General features: G+C 43.2%; 1 protein-coding gene across 3 annotated transcripts in view; it reads left to right on the top strand.

Moving 5' to 3' along the window:
* ZHX3 (zinc fingers and homeoboxes 3) overlaps positions 1 to 14159 on the top strand; it is a 123093-nt gene that overhangs the window by 65073 nt on the left and 43861 nt on the right. The gene's annotated exons all lie outside the window — the stretch shown is intronic.

Below are 14159 nucleotides of genomic sequence, written 5' to 3'. Positions count from 1 at the left end.
TAGCTTCTGGAACTTTCTGCCTTATGGTGGATTACAGTAGGGCTGCTGTTGAATATATGATGTATTCCAGCTTGCTCATTCTTTAACTGAGTTGGCAGCTTGAATTAAAAAGTATTTCATGGCTTTGTATATTAGTCCTCTAAACTAAAAATAACAGAAGACAAGTTTATTTGCAAGTAAATTTGTACACACATTTTCTAAGGCTCATTATCATACTGAGTCCTGCCCCAAATCTCCTCCCAAATAGCCACATGGTTCCTGTCCTCCTCCTTCAGGTTTCTGCTGTGGGGGCAAAGTTAATGGGAAGGACAAAGCCAGTTTTCTGTTATATCAGTGTCTATTCCTAGTATCTTGCCTAGCTCCACCTTACCTCATTTTTCTCATTCCACTTCTATCAAGTATGATATTTTGTTTATGCTACACATCATGCTTTTTCTGTTTCACCTTTAAGATATTTGTAGATTAATCTTTCACTTTTCAAGGTACATACCATTTAATTCAGCAATTGCATTTTTTCTAGGAATTTATCTCACATATAAGCTCATGCAGATGTGCAGGTAATTCTGTATCCCCTCGGCCTCTATTAAATACTCATGCATGCCTCCTGTCTCATAGCACTTGGACAGAGACATCACTCTTGCTGGCATCATTCTGTCGTGTCCATAGGTCATGTCTGCCTCCATAGGCAGCAACTCCTGCCAGTGTCTTGTGGTCCTTCCAAAGTTTTGGTTTTTCCTTTCAAGTATCTAATTCCTTTCTTTTTAAAAAAGTTCCTCCAAGTTTTTTTGGTTGTTTGTTTCTCAAGATTATTTAGTTGTGTGTTTATTTTTTTTAATGTTTTTGTCAATACTTAAAGCTTGTCCTCCTGTTCAACCAATCTTGAAGATTCTATAATTTACTTATGTGTGAATTTATCATCTTTAACTTATGGTTGATAGTGCAATTGTTATGTTTTCTGTATAAAATTCATTTCTTAATTTTGATATTTCCTGTCTCTTTTCTGTTATATGGAATGTTTTTTCCTTTTCACTTTAAAACAAATTTTAAATGTGAACAAACTTTTGAATTCTCTTAGTGCTAAAAATAACATTTGTTTCTACATTTATTTACTATTATTAAAGCAAAACCAGGAACTTCCCTTTCCTTGCATATATGGAAACTCAGTTACTCTCTTTTTTGGCATCCACTCTTCCTATTCCTTATCTACCCCCATTATTTTTTCCTTTCATGTTTTACATGTGTTCTATGAAGTGTATCAATTCTTGTTAGTATCAGCCTGTTAGTCATAAGTATTTTGCTACTTATGATTCATTTAACAATCACCAAGGCCTCACGCCAAGCTGAACTGATACTGAGCTAGGTGCAGGAGATACAAAGATAAAGACAGTCTGTCCCTGCCTTCAAGGTCCCCTTTCTGGTGAAGAGGTGGCCTGCATGCAGATCAACAATGGCAAAATCTATGTGACTGTTAGGTGTCCTGGAGACACAGAGGCAGGGAGGGAGGAGGGAGTGATGTTTGTTGAGTAAGCGAAGGCATTCTGGGAGCTGAGTGTTACTGTACCAGTAAGGCTTTGTGAGATAATGGATAAGCCTGAAGATACCCAAGTTCATTGCCCTAGTTCAGTAGTCGGCAAACTCATTAGTCAACAGAGCCAAATATCAACAGTACAACGATTGAAATTTCTTTTGAGAGCCAGATTTTTTAAACTTAAACTATATAGGTAGGTACATTGTTATTAACTTAATTAGGGTACTCCTAAGGCTTAGGAAGAGCCACACTCAACGGGCCAAAGAGCCGCATGTGGCTCGCGAGCCGTAGTTTGCCGACCACGGCCCTAGTTCATCAAACTAAAGGTACCAAGCGGTTGGAGATGAGACTGGACAAAGGGATATTGGGGCCAGTTGGTCAAGTGCCTTGAGTGCCTGGCCAACAAGTTTGAGTTTGTATCCTGTGGGCTGCACCACAGAGGCTTTAAAGCAGCTGTGGCAGTCATCCAGGTGAGAGACAATGGGAACTTGAACAAGGTGGTAGCAACGGTGATGGAGAAGTGGCAGATGAGGTGTTTTTTGAGGCAGAACGTAAAAAATTCTAGTGTCTGACTCAGATGAGATTGGGAGTTTTTAAGGAGTTCAACAATGAACAATTTTCACCTTGGTCCAGATGTGGCATCTGGAGTTATAGGTGTCCACTGAGAGACCTCACCTTCCCCGTGGCAGTGTTCAGCTGGCTTTTCTTAAATATAGGCCATACAATTTTTATTTCTACCTTACTGAATAATTCTTCCAAAAAGTGTTATTTAATTTTGCTCATCCCATCTGCAAATAACAGATGCTGACCAATCAATATGCAAAATTAAGTAACTTGCCTGAAGTGCATGGTGGGGCTGAGATTTAATTAAGCCCATGGTGTCTGACTCCAAGTGGTATTAAAAAGAAAAGGTTCACTGGAATATGTGTGTGTGTGTGTGTGTGTGTGTCCTGACCGGGTTTGGGAAATTCTCCCCCATTATCTTTTTAAATAGAGTAGGTCCTTGGGTTATGTTGGAGATCCGTTCCTATGGCGTGACATAACGCGATTTTCGCCGTAAGTCGGAACTACCTACATAAGCACCTATGTCACTCACATGGAGCACATACACAGCAGTAATGAAGTGAAACAGTAAAAAAATTTAAAAGAAAGATAACAATTCCTGACCTTTACTTGTGGTAAATAAATAATGAAAAACATAAAGCACATATGTACATACATCGAAATGACGGAACTTTTTTGTGTGTAAATAAACTAGTGGCCCAGTGCACGAAATTCGTGCATATTAAAAGGGGATTAATTAGAGGAACTATTTTAATATTGCTATTTGCCCTTTCTCTATAATAGAAGTGTCAGAGATGAAAGAAAATTAGTAAAATGTATATGAAAATCTTCCTCCTGTCAGAGTCTGGGGCATGCTGTAGGACCCAGAGCAAGTCCCTGCCCACCCATGGCGCCTCAAAATCACGTGAGACACAGACCCAGCTGGCCCCACCCCCACTGGGCGAGATCAAGAATCGGCCAGCCCCACCCTTGTCAAGCCCCACCGGATGGGGGGTGCAGCCTCCGGTCCCCTGGTGCACGCCAGGCAGGGGTGCAGCCTCAGGTCCCCCAGCGCACCCTCAGGAGCCCCGGCCCAGTGTTCCCCGTCAAGCCCCACTGGATGGAGGGCGCGGCCTGAGGTTCCCCGGGCCAGAGCATGGGGTGCGGCCTGAGGTCCCCCAGCCCGGACTGGAGTGGGGGGCACACCTGAGGTCCCCCATCAAGCCCTGCCGGGCAGGGGATGCGGCCTGAGATCCCCGTCAAGCCCCACTGGGTGGGGGGCACAGCCTCAAGTCCCCTGGCCCAGGGCTGGGTGGGGGGCGCAGCCTCAGGTCCTCCAGCGCTGGGGTGGGGGGCACGGCCTGAGGTTCCCTGTGAAACCCCACTGGGCAGGGGGTGCGGCCTCAGGTCCCCCGGCCCAGTGCTGGGGTGGGGGGTGTGGCCTGAGGTCCCCTGTCAAGCCCCACTGGGCGGGGCGCACAGCCTCAGGTCCCCTGCCCTGGCCCAGTGCCATGCAGTGTCTGGTCCCTGCTGATTGCTCGTTAAGGCTCGTTACGGGAACTTGGCCTCCGCTGTGGTTGCAGCCATCTTGTGTTATGGAAACCACCTCCGCTGTGGGTGCCGCCATCTTTGTGATGGTGTGACAGTCAATTTGCATATTCCCTCTTTATTAGATAGGATGGGAGATGGTGATCTAACCACAAAACGATGTACTTTGAGTCCTACGTAACCCAAAGACTGTCTGTACTCTTTCATCCCCTCTCTTTCTACTTTCCTTCTGGGACTCTAATGATGTGTTGTTGTCTCACAAGTGCCTGAGGCTCTGTTAATTTATTTTCAGTCTACTCTCTTTTGTTCATATTGGATAAGTGTTATTGATCTATCTTCAAGTTCACTTTCTGTCCTCGGTCATCTCCACTCCATCTAGCAAGTTGGTTTTTAAAAATATATATATATTTTTATTGATTTTAGAGACAAGAAGGGAGAGAGAGAGAGATAGAAACATCGGTCATGGAGCCTGCAACCTGGGAATCGAACCCTGACTTCCTGGTTCATGGATTTATGCTCAACCACTGAGCCATTCTGGCTGGGCCATTTAGCAAGTTTTTATTTCTCTTATTGTATCATTCAGTTCTATAATTTTCACTTGGTTCTTTTTCATAACTTCTGTTTCTTTGATAGGATTTTCTATTTTGTCATTTGATTCAAGAGAATTTGTAGTTACTTGTTGCAACATTTTTAAGATGGTTACTCTAATATCTTTTGTAAGCTAATTCCAATATCAGATTTATCCTGATGTTGTTATCAGTTTATTATATTTTCTCATTCAAGTGATGGTTTTCCTAGTTCTTGGTATGTTGGATGATTTTCAGTTCTATTCTGGACATTTGTCCATTATGTTAGGAGACTCTGGGTCGTATTTAAATTTTTTATTTCAGCAGGAAGTCACCCCAATTAAGTTTAGCACACAGGTTGTATCTACTTTTGTAGGCTGTGATTCCAATGCCAATTTACTTTTCAGAGCCTTTACTATTTTGGTCTGCTTGGCTATCTGTTGCAGCTGGGGCTCCCACTGATCCCTGCTGATGCTATCTAATGGGGGGAGGAGTTTCCCCAGACAGTGCTGCCTAGTGCCTCTAGGTGAGAGAAGGGGGTCTACATCCTGCTGGGATGAGGAGTACTTCTTAGAAGCCTGCAGGGAGGGAGAGTGCTTTCAGCCTATTTTATTATCAGTGGGCTCCTGATCTATCCTCCTTGTTGGTGCTTCCAGCTGGCCTGATATAGTCAGCAGAACTCCCATTCTGTCATGGGGAAAGATATGCCTACCTGGGTTACCTTTGTTGCTAGGTTGGGGCTTGGGAAACACTGGGCCTGGGTTACATTTTTTAGTTGGATGGAGTGGGGGTGGGAGGTGGTAGTGTCATAAGATGCCCTGCTGCTATGTTGTTCCTCGACTCCTGGGATCTCTAATCTGTTCGCCTTCCCTTTGCTACCTTCTCCTTTGGTTGCCTCTTGTGTTATTTCCAGAATTTATAGTTGTACTTAGGAAGGAGGCTAGGAGAGAAATAAGTTACATCATCTTGTCTGAACCATGACAGTGTTCTCTTTAACCATTCATCTTTTGGATGATTAGGTTGTTTTAAATGGTGAGTACTGTAGACATCACGACTAGGGTTGGGTGGGAGTAGGGGTTGCTTCCAATAGCCTTGGATTCTGAAAGGCTTCCTTACTCCACAGGCCTGGTTGGCTGCCCAGTACAGGCTGTTATTCATCTGCTTGCTTGGCTGGTGATGTCAGTTCTTTATATCTGCTTCAAAGGCAGGCATTTCTTGTTGTTCTTATGCTCGTTGAATAATGCAGTAGTTGTCACACTTTCAGTGTGATTAAAACATATTTATAGAGTCTTTTCTTAGTGTATCCCTTTGGTCAGTTTTCTTTGGCAAATATTTTATTTTAAATTCCACCATGTAAATTGTATTTAACTGTGATTTAACTATGAAATATTTAATTTTTTATGTGACCATTTCTATTTCAGGGCTATAAAACAATGACCAAGATTTTTCATAAATTAGTGTGAAAAGTTTTTTTTTTTTACATTTTCCACTTACAGATGAGAAATTTGAGGTCATCTCAGTTCTTCCACAGTAAATGTGCCTTAAAAAATTCAGAGTGGGAAATTCTTTATATTGGAAGCCATGGGTCCCTTTGTATAGTTTACAATAATAGCTTTGCACAAATAATTTCAGGTTAATATTGCATACTATTTATTCCCACCCATTTCCTTTATTGGCTGTGACACACAGGAATTACGCCCATTGCTTGACTAACCTTTCTGACCTTTTGTTACTTGGCTATAAATTGACTTGGGTCTTTTGCAAAAACACTGTCGGGGAGGGGGGTGGGGGGAATCTTTTTGTTAGAACCCAGCCAATTCCTGCTTCAGCGCAGAACAGTTTGTTCTCCTGAAGAAATGAGCCAGTTCAGTGAACAGAAAAACATAGCCATAAACTGGCATCACCAAAAACTGCAAAAGTGATTGCCCACGATCATTCCACAGAACAGGAAACTTTATAAAAAAAGACACTTGGGGAAGAAAAATACAGTTTTTGAGTTCCATGGACTTTAGGTAAATGTAATTGACTTATTAGAGTTGTAACCACCTAAAGGGTTTCTTTTTCTGAGTTCTAGCAGTCCCCAACATTTTAACATTTTAATTGGGGATGTGGTAGAATTCTCCCTCTGCCATCTCACAGTCGCAGACTGCTGTTGTAGCACGCATTCCCACATTCCCACATTCCCTCTAGGCTGGAAGCTTCTTCTGTTCAACAGTACAACCATTTCCTGAGTGACTGCTCTGTGTAAGACTGAGCCCTGGGTCCATCCCCCCAAAAAGACACTTATGGTGGTCTAGTGAATTATAAGAAAACATGAAACATAATTACAGTATGGCAAGTGTGATAACTAGAATGTATAAGACACAGAGTTGGTACTTTACAGACAGTCACAGAAGTGGAGTCATTAGAGTGAAGTGTAAAGACTGTCTAGGAGTTTGCCAACTAGATGAGAGGAGAAGATATTCTGGGCAAAGAGAGGAGCATATGTAAGTTGACGGACGAGTGAGGAGACAGCATGGGAGTTCCAAGCCTGTAAGTATAATTGCTTGGGTATAAAGTATGGAAGGAAAGGGGTGGTGGACAGTGAAACGAGAGGGACAGGGACCGGATACCATGTGTCTCAAATGCCACTAAAAGCAGTTTGAAGTTTATGCTGTGGGCTCTGGGGGCTGTGTTAGGACTTGAAACAGGGGCATGGCCTGGGCGAGGTAGGGTAGGAAGACGAGGGTTTGTAAAGAGCCAGGAGCTCAGAAAGCACCGGACTGAGGACCTGACAGCAGGCTAAAGTGGGCAGAGTTTATCCTTCAAGGAATCACTAAGACAATGATCTGTGTGTTTTGAAAAGACATGTGGTTGTGATGCAGGGGACTGTATGAGGAAAAGTGTGTGTGTGTTTACAGGCAGTAGAAGTCACTGAAGTCACAGCCACAGTTGCATGCGAGAGGAGGACAGTGTTCAGATCCTTGCACAGGGTCCACAAAGGTGAATGAGGATTGCAGGGGGCCAGGAAGGAGGCAGGAAGCCCAAGACTTCTGCTTAACTCTCAACATGACCCCACAAGGATGCTTTCACATATACTATCTTATTTTCTTTTCACAGTGAACCTTACACTGTATACACTGATACCATTCCCAGTTTGAAATCGAGAATTCTGAGCTGTGGAAGGTTAAATACTTCATCCAAGACCCAGTGACCTGCACTGGGAAGTTGCCAGGTCAGGGATGGAACTCAGGTTTATCTGACTCCAACCATTGTGACAAGCCACTTTGAACAGCACTTGCTACATCTGAGCCGACTAGTGTTAGCAAGTCTCAAAATGTCTTAATACTCTCTAAGAGCTATGCCTACAAATACTGCTAATACTAATCTAATACTTAGATTTTACTATTAATGCTGATACAATTCATATTTTTAAAGCCTATTTTTCTTTTTCTTCTTAACCTGACATCCCATGAAAATGTCAAATACATGATTAGTAGTTCCCCATTTCAGAAAATTGGTGTGGAGGAGGGCCCAACCAAATTAGCAAAAAGTATAAATGACTGCATATACTTAAATATGTATAATTTTTTAATGTTCAAGTAAGTGTGTATATATAACAGTTTATAGAATAACAAACTATGACTTTCAGGAATTAAAAAGCTTTTAGTTAATATGGTAATTTTTAGTTAATGTGTGCTTTTAAACTATTTCCCCCTCCCCCCCTCACCTGAGGATATGCTTTTTATTGATTTTAGAAGGAAGGAGGAAGATAGGGAGAGAGAGAGCGACAGACAGACAGATAGACATCGATTTGTTGTTCCACTTATTTATGTATTCATTGGTTGATTCTAGTACTTGGCATATCAGGACGATGCTCTGATCAACTGAGCTACCTGGCCAGGGCTCCAAAAGACATGTATTAAAGCAAAAACCACCTTCAAACAAGTCCTAGGACAAAGGAGTGATTCTTCCTATGAAATATTCATTCTATGCTCATGGGGTCATGAATTCCAGGATTAGGGCCTAGGAGACAGATGGGAAAGAACCAAAAACAAACCTGACCTACTCTGTATCAAAAATATATTTCTGGTCAATGGATCAGTCCCTATTTAGTTACCAAAGGGAAATACTATCCCATTTAGGATTGGAGCCTTGAGGTTCCAGCATCAAAGTCTGTAATTATGGAATGTGGCAAGCTTCTCTTCAGCATCTCATTTCACCCTTCCTTTGCTTCTGAAAGTGGAACTAGGAAAAAAAAGTGTTTTTTGAGATAGAAAAATGCTGAAAATGTGGGGAAAGTATCTAAATCTTAAGCTAAGTCTGAATGAAGTATTACTTTGTGGCATCAATAGTAAAAACAACAACAACAAACAATTGTTAGGCTTTGAAGAAAAAATTACTATCTATTATAACAGAGCTGTGGAACTGTAGCATGCTTCCTGCCAAAACGGAGATTATATATAGCACAGGGAAGAAAGAGCCCTGCTTTGCTCCAGTGGCTGCTGAGCGGAGTGGGAGAAGCACTTATGTAACTGGGTGTGCTCATTAGTTCTGCTGTAAATCCACACAGCTGGGCCTTGGCCGGGCCTTTGTTCTCCTCGGTATTAACTCTTACTTGCTTCCTCTGTGGCTTTGGGGGCTGGACCTGGCACATAAGGAAATGCTGGAGACCCAGAACCCAAAACACAGCCCTGACCGTCTGTTCTAGTGAAGCAGACAGACAAGCAAGCAACTACGGCTCACCTGGAGCAGGAAACTGTGCACTCTGGAGCCCAGAGGAGGCACAGCAGGGAGGAACTGCCAACCATGCCTGGGGCCTGTGGTCATACTGGGAGGTCCCTTGTCTGTCAACAAACAAATTACTTGCCTCCCTATACCTTATATTCCTCTACTATAAAAAGATGATAATATCCACACCATTTGTAGATAAGAAGCTCTAAAACAGAATGAATGGTCATGTGGTGCACCCTACCCAGAATATGCATTTCTCTGCCTCTTTACTGTCCTCAAACCCCCAGGCCCAGTTGTACTTTTTATTCTCTTTACTGAGCAACAAGGCCCCCTTTGTAAACTCTTGTCAGAACTTCTCTTGAACCTCAAAATTCTCTCACTTTCACCCCTTTCTCCTTTTTCCTTCCAGCCTCCCAGGAGTAAGTATCCCAATTCCTGTCCACTTTTCCTGGCAACAGCAAGCAGGCTGAGGATGAGAGGTGCAGGAGTGGGAGGAAAGGGTGACACTGTAGTCCTAGACACATGTCCACTCAGCACTTTTCCTAATCTAGGTCCCCTCAATCCCTCCCAAATAGGTTTGGAAGTTTCGGGCTCCTGTAGCATTCCCCGTGTCTTTCTCTCTTGCTTCAATTTACTGAAAGGAGAAAAGAGAATAAGAGTTTGCCCTTTCCAAATGGCCTAGGCCTAGAGTCATTTCTCTCCTCCTGTGGAAATTTTACTCCCAGCCAGGATCCTGCTGGGCATTCTTCCAGTGGACCCCATTGTGGGATCACCTTTGGCTCCATTTGTCCTAATGTCATCTGAGTCCATAGCTGAGGGAGCTGATGAAAGGGCACCCGGGGCACACGTTGTTCCCTCTCCTGTCTGGGGTTCACGGACTCTCCTTCTTACACTAGTCTTCCCAGGCCCCACATCCAGCCAGGCCCCAGATGCTGACACACACATCTTCCTCTAAGGCAGCGGTTCTCAACCTGTGGGTCGCGACCCCTTTGGGGGTCGAACGACCCTTTCACAGGGGTCGCCTAAGACCATCGGAAAACACATATATAATTACATATTGTTTTTGTGATTAATCACTATGCTTTAATGTTCAATTTGTAACAATGAAAATACATCCTGCATATCAGATATTTACATTACAATTCATAACAGTAGCAAAATTATAGTTATGAAGTAGCAACGAAAATAATTTTATGGTTGGGGGGTCACCACAACATGAGGAACTGTATTAAAGGGTCGCAGCATTAGGAGGGTTGAGAACCACTGGTCTAAGGCAAATGTCTGGAGTCTTTTTTAATTGTCACAACAAGGGGATGGGTGAGATGTGCTAGTGGCACCTAGTGGATAAAGGTGAGGTACATTGCTAAATTTCCTATAATGCACAGCCCCTCCCTCCCCTGAACAAAGATTTATCTGGTCTAAAATGTCAATACCAAGGATGAGAAAACCTGATCTAAGAGATTTCCCATACGTCCCTTTATGTGCTTGCCTGCTTCCATGTCTGTGTTGGGGGCTCTTGTTGCCCTCAAAAGCTCTTCCTCCCCAGAGGATGGTTTCACCTGTCTGAAGTCTTTCCTTGTCCCTAGTCCAGTAGAGCTGATCCTCACCCTAGGGTTTCCAAACCTCTTGTGTTCATTCATTGCAACACTTACCACCCTCTGCCTTCCAATAGCCCCCTTTAACCTAATTTATTCTATCTCTTTTGAGAGCAGAGTAAGAGCTTAGCTATAATGAGGATGACCATTCCCATCCATTTATATAATAACTAGAGGCCTGATGCACAAAATTCGTGGGCAGGGGGAGTTCCTCAGCCCAGTCTGCACCCTCTCGCAATCCGGGACCCCTCACGCCTAACCGTCCAGCTGCTCACTCCTTACTGCTTGACTCGCTTGACTCACTGCTCCTTAGCTGCTACCTCAGAGGCAGGAGAGGCTCCCACCACCGCCACTGCGCTCGCCAGCCCTGAGCATGGCTTCTGGCTGAGCAGCGCTCCCACTGTGGGAATGCATTGACCATCAGGGGGCAGCTCCTAAAGCCTGCGTTGAGCGTCTGCACCCAGGTGGTCAGTGCGTATCATAGTGACAGGTCATTCTGGTTGTTCCGCTGTAATGGTCGCTGGGCTTTTATTATATAGATGTTCCAAGGCCCCAAACACTGCACTAGGAGAGTCAATGGCACAGTGTGGAATAAACATCAAGAGAGTTCAGTCTGGTACCCAAATATAACATTCCAGCTCTATGACAATAGATATATAACCTCGCTGAGCTTTTGCTTCCACACAGGTAAGATAGAGGTAAAAATATCCATTTTCTAGAATTGTTTGAAGCTATGAGGATTTGTTAGCACAGAACCTGGCACACAGTGGTCAGTCAATTGTGGGTTGAAACTGAAAAATGAATCCAGGGTCCCCGATGTAACCCTGAAAACAGAGTTCTTTCCCATTACACTCTTGGCAGCAATCTTAATTCCAGATAGCACCTCACCATTACACCTTACAAGGATGAGCACCAGGCCAGTAGCACATCCTATTCACTGGAGAAGTACTGGAGTGTTGAGACTTTCCCCTAATCCCATGGAAGCAGAGGAAATCCCGTACACTTCTGACTGCCCACTGTTTTATAAGGAGATATTTCTACCCCTCTCGGAACACTGGGGCCCTAGAACCATGCCCTGAAGTTTGGGCAGTCTGCCCTGACCCGAAGTAATCAAAAGTCAGCTGCTTTGTAAGGGGCTGCTGAGGCACTAGAGCAGTGGTTCTCAACCTTCCTAATGCTGCGAACCTTTAATACAGTTCCTCATGTTGTGGTGACCGCCAATTTCATTGTTACAAATTGAACATAATTAAAGCATCGTGATTAATCACAAAAACAATATGTAATTATATGTGTGTTTTCCGATGGTCTTAGGCGACCCCTGTGAAAGGGTCGTTCGACCCCCAAAGGGGTCGAGACCCACAGGTTGAGAACCGCTGCACTAGAGGGACACTGCATCCATTCACTGCCATGACTTCCTGGTACGTGGAGACCAGCACAGAGGGAGTAGTATTACATTTTGTTCAGACATTATATTACCTTTTTCCACACTGTTAGAGGTTAGTGACTATTGATCCTGTGGGCAAAGGCAATGTTCATATACTCCTAGAGCTGGGTTATAAAAACCATATAAATATCCAACAGTGCAAATACCATCTTGGATTTGCCCAGAGAATTTCAAACGTACTTCCTACATATGGCTTTATTTTTAGAACAGAGAGGAAGTCTGTGCACATCAAAGAAAACTAATTCCATCTTTGGGACAGCTATGTCCTAAGGCCTGCAGAAATATTATTGGCCTTCCATTTTTGTCAGCAGCTAAAGAATGAAGAAATACTACATGAGTAAGTCATGGGTCAGAGGCAGGGGATAGATGGCAAATGATCCATTGGACATCAGCATTCACAGGGCTCACCCAACTAACTCATCATGTGAGGACGAGCTCATTTTTAGAAATTTGATACATAAGAAGGAGTCTAAGATAAGTCAGTGCCTGCTCTTTACAGTAAATTAGATTATTTGAAAGGAAAGCATCTGGACCATTTCATCTTGGCCCTGCGCTTAGGTTTACTGTCACATCCTCTGCCTTCCGGGGGATCAACGTAAGGATGGCTTTTTTGAGTGTTTCAACGTATCGTTCCAAACGTAGCCTGTTCTCCTCACCTTTACCCATTTTCCCTCACATAGAGTTCCAAGACCTATTTCTCCTTGAGTTTACCTCCAAGAAAATTTGCCTCTATGTAAGAATAAACATCAGTCTTTGTTAAATGATCAAGTGTCACTCAAAATGCACTTCCTTATTTTCCCTTGATACTGGAGATCTGAGTCAAATTCAGTACCAGGTGAGGTGTGGAGGACATTATAATTGTCCCCATCCCAACATCTCTTCTACTCCCCCCTCTCTTCCATAGCAGACAGACAGTGTGTATGTCTTCTGATAGAGAAGGATTGGTCCCACCCTCAGCTCCAGGATGGGTCTTGATTGTCTAAACTCAATCAGATAACTCCTGCATGTTGCCACAATGATTAACCCAGTAGCAGTCAGTGCCTAGGGCTGACTAGCAGTCAGTTAGTTCAGGGCTGGCCTGTGTGACCCAGTTCAGGCCGTCAGAATGTTTGCTGAGGACTTTGGGAAGAAGGCTCCTCGGTGTTTTAAGAGGTCTTTGCAAAGTCAACCCGCTCTCCGTCCTGGATGGTGGGGATGTAAAGCCTGGGACTGCTGTCGCATCTTGCAGTGATTAGGGAAGCTACCCCTAGGAGGCAGCTAACGAAACAGAGAAAAACAAAAGAAAACACACAGGCCCTTGCTTTCATTATAAAGCAACTGAATCAGACCCCACCTATGGACTTTCCGCTTATGTATGCCGGTAAACCCACTTTATTATGTAAGCCATTTTGAATTGATTTTCATTACTTGTACCTTAGAATTCAAATGGACATACATTTCCTTTTATTTTGTGTACTTTAGTGATTCTAATCTGTGGACTAAGCTTCTACCTTGGAGGAGGGGAAAGGGGTTAGAGAGCTCCATTTTGGCAAAGCATGAATTACTTATGTATTTCTTGCCTACATATTAATATTTTTCATATTTATCTGAAGGTTTTGCTTCATGAAATACAAATTTAGGTAAAACTACTGAATTTATAGGTTTCTGTTACGTGTTTTTACAATGAACAGATGTTAAAAGCATCATGTACATTTCTTCAAAAATGTTTTTGGTAGTGAAGCCATTGCTTAATTAAGTGTTTCCTTCTTCCCCCTTATCTTTCCTCCTCTTACTTTCTTTCTCTCTCTCCCTTTCTCTAAACTATTTATCACCCATTTCTTTTCTATTTAGCCTTTCTCAATCTCTGTTATAAAATAAATTCTAATTAATTTTGTTTAGATGGCTACATTAAGATTCAGCTTAACTTTTCAAACCCTGTACCTATGAGTTCTACACACATGCAAACACATTCTGGGTATTGAGTGCTTTGGTATCAAGGGACCAAAACTTGATACTAAATCCCATGCAACAAAATGGGTACTGGATGGGAACCTTGTAATCATAGCCCCCCTTTTTTGCTAGTAAAGCAGAACACTGCAGGTGTAATTGATGTATATACCCACAGTGTGCATATCACGATTGCAGAAACAGAATAGTCTGGCGCTGAGCCCTACCTCAGAGATCTTGCATCTAGAGAAAAGATGTACACCAGACACTATATGAGCCAGGCCTATTTTTATAGA

This window comes from Myotis lucifugus, unplaced genomic scaffold, assembly GCF_000147115.1.
Source record: "Myotis lucifugus unplaced genomic scaffold, Myoluc2.0 scaffold_16, whole genome shotgun sequence".
In the NCBI taxonomy this organism is placed as follows: domain Eukaryota; kingdom Metazoa; phylum Chordata; class Mammalia; order Chiroptera; family Vespertilionidae; genus Myotis; species Myotis lucifugus.
The sequence above is the reverse complement of the archived record's forward strand: the minus strand, read 5'-3'. Positions and strand labels throughout refer to the sequence as shown.